This window comes from Podarcis gaigeae (genome assembly GCF_964106915.1).
Source record: "Podarcis gaigeae genome assembly, chromosome: 10".
Lineage (NCBI taxonomy): Eukaryota > Metazoa > Chordata > Lepidosauria > Squamata > Lacertidae > Podarcis > Podarcis gaigeae.
The window spans coordinates 74,741,826-74,756,368 of NC_139686.1; the positions used below are offsets into that span (position 1 = coordinate 74,741,826).

Below are 14,543 nucleotides of genomic sequence, written 5' to 3' on the forward strand. Positions count from 1 at the left end.
AGAACGTGTCATTGGGGGTGACTACAGCGGTCCTCCATCATAAAAAGCGTGAAGACAGGACAAATAAATCCCCCCCAAAAAAACCTAGGTCTCCCCCAACAAACGTTTGAGACTAGCTCCCCTAAATCTAAAAGAAACACACACACAAGAAAACCCTTTTTGCTCCTTCTTCAGCTGCTGCCCTGCAAGCTCTGATAAGCTCCTCCCACAGTGGACGGCAGCCGGCAGCACGGAGCATGGGGTGCCCTTCGGAGGACGCCCCGTGCTCCGTGCAGGTGTCCGCAAGCCTTGGGCACCCGGAGGATCTCCCCCCGAGAGTGCAAGGCTTGCGAGCAGCAGCCTGCAGCACGGAGCATGGGGCGCCCTCCGGAGGACGCCCCGTGCTCCGCGCAGGTGTCGGCAAGCCTTGTGCACCGGGGGGGAACTCCCCCCGGGCGCGCAAGGCTTGCGGGCAGCAGCCTGCAGTGCAGAGCACGGGGTGCCCTTTGGAGGATGCCCCGTGTTTCGCGCAGGTGTCCGCAAGCCTTGCGCGCCCGGGGGTGTGTGGGGCGCCCTGAAGCAGAGCGCCCCTGATGCCGGCGGAGTTCCTGCAGGGCTCCCCATGCTGCGGACAGTAGCCTGCCGCCCCGACACGCGGGCGCCCTGAAGCATAGCGCCCCTCGCGCCAGGCAGACATCTCAGGGCTCCCTGCCCTTCCTTCTTTATGTGTCAACCACACTTAGGTGGACAGCCCTTCAAATAGAGGACTGTTCTCTGTAAAATAGGACACAAGGCTACCCTAATTTATTACGAAGCCATTTACACATTCATACTTGTAGTAACAAAACTGGGAAATGAGACAAATAACCTGTAGAAAAGGATGGCAATCTCTTTCTTTTCAACAGAGGCAGCTGGCTGGTTAGAATAACAGAAATGACTCCTATTGCCCTCTCCAAAGTTTTTTTAAATCACAAATTCAGCCTCCAAAGTTATCATTTCAACTTTAAAACCTAAGGTATGAAAATAAGATTATTATTACTTTAAACATTTGCCTTCTGCTCTCTAATTTGAATCTTCCCGGACACTGCTGCTGCATCAGTCGCGGGTCTTGGGGTTTCAGATTTCAGGGCAAGCAGCGAGACACCTTTCTGCCTCTTGCACTCCATTCTGAATTGTAGTGGGGTGGCCCCAGCGGGAGGCCCAAGGCTCAGCACCCAATATAGCCGAACCAGTTGCACTCCCCGAAATCCACTTCTGTCAACAATACTTCCAGAAACAAATTTCCAAGGGATGCCCCAGCGTAAAAGTGCCAAACTAGAATGCAACATGGTTCCCGCCGGACTCACAAGGCTTGCCGAGAGCTTCCTGAAGCCTGGAGAGCGAGAGGGGTCTGTGCGCTCCGACCCCTCTCGCTCTCCAAGCTTCAGCGAAAGCCTGCATTCGCCCCATAGGACGCACCCAGATTTCCCCTTCATTTTTGGAGGGGGAAAAGTGCGTCCTATAGGGCGAAAAATACGGTAGATGTTTTTTTCCATGAAGGAGTCTAGCTTCAATCAAACAAGATGAATTTTAACAGGGAGAAATGTAAAGTATTGCACCTAGAAAGGAATGCTGTGATCACCAATAGTCAGCATGGATTTCTGAAAAATAAGTCATGTCAGACGAACCTGATCTCGTTTTTTGACAGAATTACAACCCTGGTAGATGAAGGGAATGCAGTGGATGTAGCCTACCTTGATTTCGGCAAGGCATTTGACAAGGTGCCCCATGATATTCTTGTAAAGAAGCTGGTAAAATGCGGACTTGACTATGCTACCACTCAGTGGATTTGTAACTGGCTGACTGACCGAACCCAAAGGGTGCTCATCAATGGTTCCTCTTCATCCTGGAGAAGAATGACTAGTGGGGTAACACAGGGTTCTGTCTTGGGCCCGGTCTTATTCAACATCTTTATCAACGACTTGGATGATGGACTCAAGGGCATCCTGATCAAATTTGCAGATGACACCAAACTGGGAGGGGTGGCTAACACCCCAGAGGACAGGATCACACTTCAAAACGACCTTGACAGATTAGAGAACTGGGCCAAAACAAACAAGATGAATTTTAACAGGGAGAAATGTAAAGTATTGCACTTGGGCAAAAAAAATGAGAGGCACAAATACAAGATGGGTGACACCTGGCTTGAGAGCAGTACATGTGAAAAGGATCTAGGAGTCTTGGTTGACCACAAACTTGATGTCACATAGAGGATGTCACATAGAGGAGGGAGAAAGGTTGTTTTCTGCTGCTTCAGAGAAGCGGACACGGAGCAATGGCTCCAAACTACAAGAAAGAAGATTCCACCTAAACATTAGGAAGAACTTCCTGACAGTAAGAGCTGTTTGACAGTGGAATTTGCTGCCAAGGAGTGTGGTGGAGTCTCCTTCTTTGGAGGTCTTTAAGCAGAGGCTTGACAACCATATGTCAGGAGTGCTCTGATGGTGTTTCCTGCTTGGCAGGGGGTTGGACTCAATGGCCCTTGTGGTCTCTTCCAACTCTATGATTCTATGATTCTATGTATGCTGCTGTTATGATTTTAGGCTGAATAACTTTAAGCAGATTAATAACTGCTTTATGTAATTGTTTTATGTGCAGTGATTTTTTTAAGGCACATTGTGCCCCATTTCAGAAGAAACATGAGATGAAAATGTAATCAAATCAAATATTATAGAATAATGATGGCAAGTGTTTCTGCTTCTGAACCATGTTGCTTGTGTGGACCAGAGAGGTAGCACTCTGCATGGTCCTTCCCCTTACGCCCTGCTTCAGGCAAAAGGCAAGTTCTTTTTGACATCAACAGCCATCCCATAAAGTTCCACTTTTACCCCAGACCCCTTTGCCCAGGGCCAAACCATGAGGCAAGGGACTAGATGGCACCCTTCCACTACTCAATTGAATTTTACCTCAACGCTAATGATGGAACAACATTCTCCACTGCACCCGAGAGCAACAGGTCTGTGTCCCTCAGCACCCTCGTCCCGAGTCCTCTGCCTCACTCTGCCTAAAGGTAGGGCAAGCCCTGTCTTTGCCGTTTTCCTCCGTGATGCTTTTCTTAAGCAGGACTATTCACCAGTGGAATTCCTAGGGGGCAGGAGTCCTCAAGGAGCTTATCTTCCAGGTGAAATGCTGCACTTTCTCCAAAGATAGTCAAGTATCTTCCTTACCTTTCATCTTTCAGGACAACAGAAATGTGCAGAACCAGAAAGCAGGCAGGCAGGATTCTGCAAAGAAATGGAATCTCTCTCTGTGTGTGTTATATATTACAAGCTTTGCAAGTCTCTTGCAGGGTTAACTTAATTAATATAAACTAACCAACAAGCTTACAGTTTCAACAATTAGAAGAGATTTCATATAAAATGTAAAAATACATTCAAAATGTTTGGGTCATAAAATTAGATAATAGACATGTTCTTCTATATAAGGTAGCACTAAGATGGTAACCTATGGATTTTGCCTCATAACCTTAGTCCTAATTTATACCTATAATAACCCAACTCTTTTAATTATCCAAACATTTTGAGTGTGTGTCTATAATGTAAAAGCATCAAGTCCTACCTTTAGTATAATTATATGCATTTTAAAGGGCTGTTGTTGCTTTTGTTTGACTTTTCATTGATAATTTTTAACAGGCAAGGGGGGAAATATCTACTCCCACTGTCAGCTTTGGTTTTTTAAAGGGTTGCTCCGCACTCTACAAGACTCTTGGAACCAAATTAATGGTTAGTTCCCTCTCTGTTCTAAATATTATTTTTTCTCCATTTCCAAGTGTGCCGAGTGTTCTGGGTTTTCAGCTCGTACCTTTGACATAGTGAAGCGACGACTAGCAGTGCTTATTTTGCAGCCCTTCCCAGGACTACCAGGCTCCCAAAGCAGTCATCATAACAACCTGTACAAATTGTGCTTGTCAGCTGTGGTATACACAGAAATACTAGAAATAAGCATATGAAATAGAAGGAAAGCTTTTAATCTGGTAGGGGATCATAGTTCTTCCTACCCTATTAGGTTTTCTGGGAATATTTGAAACCCTGTAAGAAATAATGGCATAGCTGTATTTGATGAGGCATGAATGAGCCAGGCTCCAACAGGAACGGTGCAGAGGAGTGTGTCTTACGGGCTTCCTTTAGGAAAAAAAATGATTTTGGCAAACGAATACACCATTGAGGCTTTTACATAAACCATATCCTGCATGTAAGTATCCCTGGAGCTGTTTGGCAACAGTAGGTTTTAATTACTTTGAGCAAAACTTTGTGGATTTGGAGAATCAACTCCATTATCAAAATTGATTTAGGGCACTTCAGAACATACAGTCTTTCCAGCTCTCACTACTCTTTCTCAACTTGCCCTCATGTTTTACTATTGTAGTGAAATCCAGTGCCAATGGGGCATCTGGTAAATTCAGCAAAGGATGACTCACTGGCGCTCACAAGCCAGTGGTAACCTGCAAAGTCCCAAAATGAGAAACAGATGCACGTTAAAGAAACAAAATTGGTTTTGTGTGTGTTAGCATCTCTCTTTAGGATTTGTGTGCCGTATCCTAGCCATTAAACACACAACAGCCTTAATTCCTAGATGATGCTGAATGTATTCTAGTCTGGCTTCCTGTGAAAGAGTCAGGTTGTATTTCAAACATTTCTAGGCCCCACAGCTGAACCTGGAGACCAGAGTGGTCCTTGAGAATATAGACCAATCCTGACTTGCGCTGATGTCTTCAGAACCTCAAGCCACCCATCCTAGGTATTGTGATAAATATCACAAGGATCAGATGTTATGATGTGGCATTCATTGAGCTTATGAATACTATCCAGTGGATTTTGATCTCATCCTATTGGTATGTGAAAGCCCCAATAAACTATGCACAAGTGTACCGACACATGATCTTTTTCTTTCTTTTTTTACCTTAGAAATAGTGTGTTGTCATCTGCTGCATCCCACAGTCAACCAGTTAGTTGATGGCTGTGAGCACACTGGAGCTTTCAAACACTCCTGAGGAAACTTTCAAACACTCTCCTCAAAGAATTATGGGCACTGCTCTGGTCCAGGGGGTCACGAAGAGTCGGACACGACTAAAGAACAAGTTTACCTCTCACAGACTTACAGTTCCCAGCAACCCTTAATAAACTACAGTGCCCCTTATTCTTTGAGGGGTAAAAGGTGTTTCAAATGTGCTTTAAAGGTAAGAATGAGCATTTTACCTGTATTCTGTGTTGAAATTAGTTTCTGCCGTGCCTTCTCAGGGCTTGTACCCACTATGTAAATGCAAATAAAGTGAGGTAACAGGCATTCCTTGTTCCCCAGGAACCTTGGGATCTGTAGTTTTGGACGAGGGGTTAAAAGTTTGGTCACCTGGTGTCAGGTGATTGAGAGGTGCATGGCCTGATGGCACAGTCAAAGCAGCCTGCAGGAGGAGAAGGGAGCTCAGGGCGTTCCCAACCCCTGACTTTTAGCACTATAATAAAAGGATTCAGGTCATCTTATGGATGAAATAAATTGCATGAAAGAGCATTAGGCATTCAAAAATAAAGGAATACAAAAGGAGAGAAGCACTATTTGTGACAATGACAGTCTAAAGTAACCGCCTAGCCAGGTATTGTGGCTTGCTAGATGCTTAAGAAACTCCTTGATTCTGATACTTCCAGACAGGGAACAAAACTAGTTTCATCAAGCTCCCAATGAACTCCCATACATTGTTGCTGAGAGCTGTGTTTGGCAAAGCAAATCACAAATTGTGCTGTCATGTTCTTATCAGTTTATGGGCACAACCCCACTGTAAAGTTCTCTTGTACAAGATCCACTAAAAACAAAGAGACCAGGAGTGTCCTAGTGCAGCTCCTTTTAATTTCAGAAGTGCTTGAACAAAGAACTACCTGACGGATGACACCCCATGCAATTTCCACAAAGTGAAAATTAGTCAATCTAATTCTAGTTATCTTGATCACAAATTGTTCAGAGCCAGCATGAGAGTTCTTTCTTTGGCATTTACACTTTAATAGTAACGTCTTTTCTTTCGCATGGAAATATGACCTTCGTAGACAAATTGTTCTTCCTAATTAGCCACCGGCATGAATTAACCAAGAAAACATTTAAAGGGTGGAAATGAACCTTGGGGAGGAAATGAAAGAGCAGGCAAGGCTAAGTGTATCAGGGGCTATAATGACAAGGCCGTTAATTAGGATTTAGTAAGTTTTAAGATGAACAAATAAAATATAATAGTACTGGAGACATGATTTTATTGTAACATGAAGTTTATTGTTACAGAATGCCCCCAACTTAGTCCCATACTCTATAGGCTATTGTCTTTCATTCAATCATGATCTGACCCTTACATATCTGCCAAGTGCCCCAGAAAAAATTGGAGATCCCATTTTTTCACGCGAGATCACAGTGACCATTTTGGATGCCTCAATCTCACACTCACACTGTGCTCTCACCCTGAAAAAAATGCCTTTTCAGGGCCATGATCTTGTGCTTTGGGGGGAGGGAGGAGAGCGGGTCATGTGCCCCGTGACTCACCAGGGAGTGCAAACACAGAAGATGCATGCCTTGGTTTTGGGTCTGAAAGAGTTGGCTGGTGTGGAATAAAATGCTCTCCCCTTCTTACAGTCATCATATGTGTTTTGAAACATATTAATACTTCAGGAATTTTGGGCGGATCTTGTTCAAAACATTCTGCTGTACATTGTATAGGACTTGTATTGGACTTATTCAGATTACTGTGGCAAACTTAACCCAAACTCCAGAATACAGCACTCTTATCATCTGATGGAGGGTACTGAATTTTTAATTTAAATTTAAATAGTATGTATGGGGTGCATTGAAATCAGAGCTGGGAAAAGGCAAAAAACAAAACATTGCCACCTTCTGAAAGCCTATTTTTGTCATTCAGTTAAATCATCCAACTTTTAAAATACTTTCATTTTTAAATACATTGTTGTGTGATAAAGCTCCACTTTCTAATAATCAGTGGCGTAGCGTGGGGGGTGCAGGGGGGGCCGGCCGCACCGGGCGCAACATCTGGGGGTTAGGGTTAGGGGGCGCAAATCCACGGGTTAGGGGGTGCAAATTACTTGCCTTGCCCCGGGTGCTGACAACCCACGCTACGCCACTGCTAATAATAACTGAAATTTTGTAAATTTGTATTGCATCCGTTTCCATTCAAGAATGTCATTAATAGCATAATTTAGCCCTCAAATATCCCTCCATCTTCACTCTGCCTGAATTCAAACACTTTTTCCTTTTCCTCTTCCTCTTCTTTCCAGGGTGGGAGGCCAAGTTCAGGTGGAACAATTAATCCACACAACTCTGCTAATCCTCTAGCTTTTACAGTTGAAAAAGAACAGAGGTGCCATTTACTGGAAAACCAGTAGCCTCCTCAGTGTTCCCCATCATATGTAATCAAAAATCCTCCCTTGTCATTGAGAGCTATAGAAAGTAACCTCAACAAATGATTTAAAATGTGTTGCTTTATTGCCATATAATCTTGAATGAGATTTATTAGCAGGCCTTAAAGCTTACTGTGAATCTTACCCACTTCCCACATATCAGACAACTTCTGGAAAATGAAACACGGACCCCAAACAATGTTCTTTGTTTAAGATAGTTTTTATTTTATTTTTTTAAAGTAATATTTATTGAAGTTTTAAGGTTACAAAAAGAAAAAAGAAAAAACACCAAATTAAACAAAAACAAGACATCACAATAAAAAACAGAAAAATAGAAACAATTAAAAAAAACAAATCGAACCTTCCCATAACTTGTCTTTCATTTGCTTGTTTCCTTGACCTCCTCACACCTCCCTTTTTTGTATTCTAGTTCAGTTAGCTATTTCAGCAAATCCTTCCCATCTTTTTCAATTTTTGTCCTGTAATTTATCTTAATATTAATGTAGCTTTACTTTCCCTCCTTTCACCAATTAACAGTCTGTTTTTTCCTAAACCTTTGTAACATTTCTGCTAAAATCACATAAATTCATTCCAACATCCTTCTAACATTCATTAATTTTACAATGTTTCTGTAAATAGTCTTTGAATTTCTTCCAATCTTCCTCCACCGACTCTTCTCCCTGGTCTCGGATTCTGCCAGTCATTTCCGCCAGTTCCATGTAGTCCATCACCTTCATCTGCCATTCTTCCCGGGTGGGTAGATCTTGTGTCTTCCAGTACTTTGCAATAAGTATTCTTGCTGCTGTTGTAGCATACATAAAGAAAATTCTATCCTTCTTTGACACCAATTGGCCGACCATGCCCAGGAGAAAGGCCTCTTGTTTCTTCAGAAAGGTATATTTAAATACCTTTTTCATTTCATTACAGATCATCTCCCAGAAAGCCTTAATCCTTGGGCATGTCCACCAAAGGTGAAAGAATGTACCTTCAGTCTCTTTGCATTTCCAACATTTATTTTCGGGCAAATGGTAAATTTTTGCAAGCTTGACTGGTGTCATGTACCACCTGTAGATCATTTTCATTATATTCTCTCTTAAGGCATTACATGCCGTAAACTTCATACCTGTGGTCCATAACTGTTCCCAGTCAGCCATCATAATATTATGTCCTACATCTTGTGCCCATTTAATCATAGCTGATTTCACCGTTTCATCCTGAGTATTCCATTTCAACAGCAAGTTATACATTCTTGACAAATTCTTAGTTTTGGGATCTAACAATTCTGTTTCCAATTTTGATTTTTCCACCTGGAAGCCAATTTTTTTGTCCAAATTATATGCTTCCATTATTTGGTAGTAATGAAGCCAGTCTCACACTCTATTTTTTAGTTTTTCGAAACTCTGAAGTTTTAATCCGTCTCCCTCTTGTTCCAAAATTTCCCAATATTTCGGCCATTTGGCCTCCATATTGAGCTTTTTCTGAGCCTTCGCTTCCATGTTTAAGATAGTTTTTAAGCTCCTGAGTTAATCTCCCAGCAAACTGATAATGTATTACAGGAAGAAAAAGCATGACAACAGTCCAGATAAACAGGCACACTTTGAACAGAAATGATTATCTTTAATTCTAATTAAACTATCTATGCATGGACATTTTTGTAAATGGTATGCAGCTAAGTTACTCTCATTTAATAAGCTGATCACTAAGCCTTGTAGAAAGTCTTCCAAACTTTGAAGCATTCCCAAACCTCTATGCATAAATGCATGGGTGGAGCAATGGGATATAATTTTAAATGGAGCCTGGGCAATGAGTGAAGTCCCTCTAGAGCTGATGGCATTTTTGCAATTCTGCACTACTATGGTTTAGAGGTGTCCCAGCTACATAACACTCCAGACCTCTGACAGCATCTGAAACTGCCTCTTTGAGAAAGAACATGTTAGCAATCACCTGTTGGCCGCCTTCCCTAATAATCTTTGGGAGACTCACATAGAAACATGAATAAATCCATGGGCTGTAACTTAAATACTTTGGTTAATTTTTGCAGTCACGAGGCTTTGATAATCACAGATGAAACACATAGGTCCCTCTTAACATTTCAAAGGGGATGAAGCATGGGCCCTTGGTGACCTGTGCCTGCCCAGAGGACTGTGGACCATCTAGAACATGGGTAGGCAAACTAAGGCCCAGGGGCCGGATCCAGCCCAATCCCCTTCTCAGTCCGGCCCGTGGACGGACAGCGTGTTTTTACATGAGTAGAATGTGTCCTTTTATTTAACATGCATCTCCTGGTTATTTGTGGGGCATAGGAATCGTTCGTTATTTTTTTCAAAATATCGTCCAGCCGCCCCACCCCCCCACAAGGTCTGAGGAACGGTGGACCGGCCCACAGCTGAAAAAGGTTGCTGACCCCTGATCTAGAGTCTGCTAGCTGCTGAAATCCTTGCCATGAAGGCCGGTCAAATCCAGAAAAGCACTTCTTTAGGAAGAGTAAGAGTGCATACTCAGGATCAGTTGTTAAAATGTGTTAAGTCAGGGGTGGGAGATCTGTATCAATCTAGATATTGATGGGATTCCAACTTCCATCGCCCCACTTACCATGGCCCCTGGCCAGAAATTATAGGAGTTGTTGTCCAACATCATCTGGAGGGCAGTGAGGGCCAAAATCAGAGCACGCAGTTTAAATTTCACACTCATTGGTGGATCCCAGGGATTTGAGGAAATACAGACTGACCAAGTCATGATTTAAGGACTAAATCAACAATCAGGTGACTACTAGGGGCTGCAGTGGTCCAATCAAGTATATATCTCAAATGATCTTGAGCAAATTTGAAAGAGGGAAAACTTGTAATATTTATTCAAAAAGCACATAGCAAAAAGCAGATGTGTGGCATGCACTAGTTAATTTATTCCCAGGCTGCGGTTTGCTTTATTTTATTTTTTAAGAAAAGGCTTCCAAAGGTATGAAGTCATTACATCTCTCATCCCTCTTGTTTCAGGCCCCTTAGGCTACCTACCGTCTCCCGTATACAGAGCCATGGAAAAAATAATGAAAAAGTACTTCAAAGTTTAATAATAAAGTAGACTTCCATGGCAAAAGAGCATGATTTATAAACTGACTCTGCAGCCATTTGCCAGAGGTAATAATTAAGAATTATCTTGATTTATGCTTCCGAGTAATGTAATTGATTTTACAAAAAATTAAACTCAAAGCTTAGAGTTAGTTGATCTTGATCATTGGAAACATACATCAAAGGGCACCAGCGTCAACCCACCTAGAATTGCTATAGGGAAAAATAAATAGTGTTCAGCTGTGTAGCTGGAACATTTCTCCTGCCCCAAGAGTTCTAAACAACACGGAAAAAGTAGTTCAAAGCAAAACATTTTATATCCTGTTTTTCAGCATGGTAGAGCTCAGTTAGTGAATCTCCCCTCAACTATTTTCAGTTTCCTGAAAATAAAAGAAAAAGTCCTAGCTTCAGATATGATCTATGTAGGAGGAAAGATATTGTTGAAAGTTGTGTAAAGGTGGTACCGGTAGTTTGGCCTGAACACTGGTGGGAAAAAAAGAAAGGAGGAGGAAGACCTTTGGTCCCTGACACTGACGCAGGGAGCTGCTCTCCAGCTTCAGGAAAGTGTCTCTCCTAGCCTAACCTGGAGAGGAGGGCTTGCCCAATTGATTGCCAAGTCTTTTAGCCATGAGCTGATGCCAGTACCACAAAACGGCACATGGAGCATGGATTTGTGGGACAAAGGCCTGAGGGCTAGGCCATGACACACAGAAACCTTCCTCAATTGATGCCAAAACTATGTTGCTGGATTCCAACTCCCATCTTCTTTGACAGGGGCTGATGGGAGTTGGAGGTCTACTACCTGGAGGTCACCAGGTTACAGAAGGCTGGCATACAGTCAGGCCTCCATTTCTGCTTCTCTTGTGCTACGTTGTGCTGCCATCATCACTGCCACTCAGTAAACTAAGGGAAGAAACCGAGCAAGATGGGAAGGGGCCCTGCTGCAGAGTTGGACCATCATTTCATCCTTTGGATCTGATTTGTGGCACACCTTGCCAAAGAAGTTTGGTCATCTTACATTACACATATACAGAATTTATATATATAATTTGTATAGAACAACACAGTGAGCATGTGTGTGTCAATCCAAACACTATAAAAACAAGTGTCTTGAACATGCCCCAGCTGGTTCAGAACTGAGCAGAAAATCTGTAACTGGAAAAGCCAGCTCTGAGCATTCTGTCCTCCTTGCCCAAAATTGCTTCCCACTGGAAAGGCAACTGAGCGACAGAATGCAGGAGGCTCCTGTGCTCCCAAGAGGCTTGAGGCATGGAACCCAAAGAACGGAAGCGGGGTTAGCTCTTCTCTCCCACTGCTGTTGCCCAGTACTTTCCTTCATGTTTTCCTTTGAAAGTAAAATGGCTGCCACTTGCCCTATGGGAAAAGTAACGTGATGCATTTGAGAAAAGAGCAAAGGAGGCAGGGAGAGTTGGGCAAGGCAGGGAAAGGCCGTGGTAATGCAGAGGCCATTTTTCTAGGGAAGTGAAGGCATGGCATGAAGTTGGGTTAGGGATAAGGTAGCGGAGGAGGGCAAAGCTTTCCTTGGTGTCCTTTGAGTTGGAACAGCGGCTACCAACTTTTCAAGGGCAGTTCTCCATTTGGAAGCTGCCAGATTTGTTAACCTCTTAGTGTCCACACAGATCAGCAGCAGATAATCCTGTGGGTTGCATGATGGGATGTGTAAGATGAAGCTGAGGTTTCCCCCTTAGTATGTAGCATTGCAGGGAGAAATAAAATGATCTGCATGATACCATGAACACCTCCAATGCCTATTTAATCTCCTGTTGATCAGGAAGGCAAAACAAAGGGTTGCTAAGAGAAACTAATTATTACATCTGCACCAACCTGAGACTATTTCAATCTCTTGATCAAAACAAAAAAAAATTCCTTCCAGTAGCACCTTAAAGACCAACTAAGTTAGTTCTTGGTATGAGCTTTCGTGTGCATGCACACTTCTGTGTATCTGAAGAAGTGTGCATGAACACGAAAGCTCATACCAAGAACTAACTTAGTTGGTCTTTAAGGTGCTACTGGAAGGAATTTTTTTTTTGTTTTGACTATGGCAGACCAACACGGCTACCTATCTGTAACTCAATCTCTTGATGTTGAAGATTCATTGCAGAGACAGAAGAAATTACAACCGCCAGAGATTGTATTCAGTGATAGTCATACTCTGAATAGACCCTCTGAAATTAATGGACATGACAGATTCAGGGCCATGTCAAGGGGTCTACTCAGAGCAGAGCAGAGCTACAGGTCCAGGCTTTTGTGTTACAGCTGAAAAACATTACAAACAAAGAGAAGCTCCAGTTCAAGCCAAGCCAGATGAGATTGAAATGGCAACAACATATTTTACTTTCGGTACAAGTGCTCAAAATCACATTGATTTTGTGACTCTGTATTGTGATAGTGCTCAGTAATCCTGGATATTCTAGACATACCTGTTGGGTCCCAGCTGACATTTTGCAGTTCCTTTTCTCTGCCATCTCAAGTAGAATATTTTGAATGGCAGAAGGAGATTACATGCACCCACAGAAGCTTCTCCTGTAAGTGATATATAATTTCAAGCTTCAGGCAGGGCTGACATGTCGCTGTAGCAAAGGTGAGCAGTCCATCGGTACCTGCCAATCATTGCTTAAAAGTCAAACAAAAATGTTGGCATGTGCAGATAACTGTGCTAGATGCTTGGGTGGGGTGGCAGCAAAAGCAGAAAAGCATGCTAATAAGAATTCTCTAAAACTGATCATGGGTAAAAGCCCCAGGACTTTACAGAGCATGGCACTGGCGACAGAGTCTTTGAAGCCGATCCCAGGTTGAAAACCACAGGTGTGACAGATTGCTCGGATCCACTTCCACCAACTAGATCAACCTACTGACAAGGAAACCCACCTAACTGGGTGGAATCTACAAACATATAAAAACCGTTTTGAAAATGCTTTTTAAAAAGCATTTTAAAAAATACATTGAATTTTCCATAAGGCTCACCATCGCCATCTAGTGTCAAATTGCTTATTGCACTTAAAACACACTTAGATTTTTTTCTATGCAGCTGTATAGCTAAGTCCCTGGTTCAGAGAGAAAGGCTATCAGTCTCCTAAGGAGCAGACACCTAAAGCTTTGCCATTACCCTGAAGAGTTTATAAGTGGACTGCACTGTCATTTTGGGAAACCAGCAAAGGTCAGCTGACATAGAGTGTCAGCTGGTTCCATTGCCACAGCAGTATTTGTCTCCAGGTCTCTTATCTCTAAGCTTAGGAAGTGAGCATCCCATAAGGGGCAGGAGCTAAAGCTGCTACAGCAGCTCTGGTTTGTGACTCCTGGTCTATAAGCACAACTTCACAAAAGCTGCAGGTTTCTTGCCAACTTAAAATTGTTTATTATTATTACAAGATTGTGGTTGACTGTGTCGACCACAGCAAACTATGGAAATGGGAGTGCCAGATCACCTCATCTGTCTCCTGAGAAATCTCTATGTGGTACAAGAAGCTAGTTAGAACTGGATATGGAACAACTGATTGGTTCAAAATTGGGAAAGGAGTACAACAAGGCTGTATATTGTCTCCCTGCTTATTTAACTTATATGCAGAATTCATCATGCGAAAGGCTGGGCTGGATGAATCCCTAGCCGGAATTAAGATTGCCAGAAGAAATATCAAGAACCTCAGATATGCAAATGACACAACCTTGATGGCAGAAAGTGAGGAGGAATTAAAGAACCTTTTAATGAGGGAGAAAGAGGAGAGTGCAAAATATGGTCTGAAGCTCAACATCAAAAAAACGAAGATCATGGCCACTGGTCCCATCACCTCCTGGCAAATAGAAGGGGAAGAAATGGAGGCAGTGAGAGATTTTACTTTCTTGGGCTCCATGATCACTGCAGATGGTGACAGCAGCCACGAAATTAAAAGACGCCTGCTTCTTGGGAGAAAAGCAATGACAAACCTAGACAGCATCTTAAAAAGCAGAGACATCACCTTGCCAACAAAGGTCCGTATAGTTCAAGCTCTAGTTTTCCCAGTAGTGATGTGTGGAAGTGAGAGCTGGACCATAAAGAAGGCTGATCGCCGAAGAATTGATG

At 42.8% G+C, this 14,543-nt stretch overlaps 1 protein-coding gene across 1 annotated transcript in view; it reads right to left on the reverse strand.

Annotated features, from left to right (window-relative positions):
- Positions 1–14,543, reverse strand: part of DHTKD1 (dehydrogenase E1 and transketolase domain containing 1) — a 171,960-nt gene that overhangs the window by 12,081 nt on the left and 145,336 nt on the right. The window lies entirely within an intron of this gene.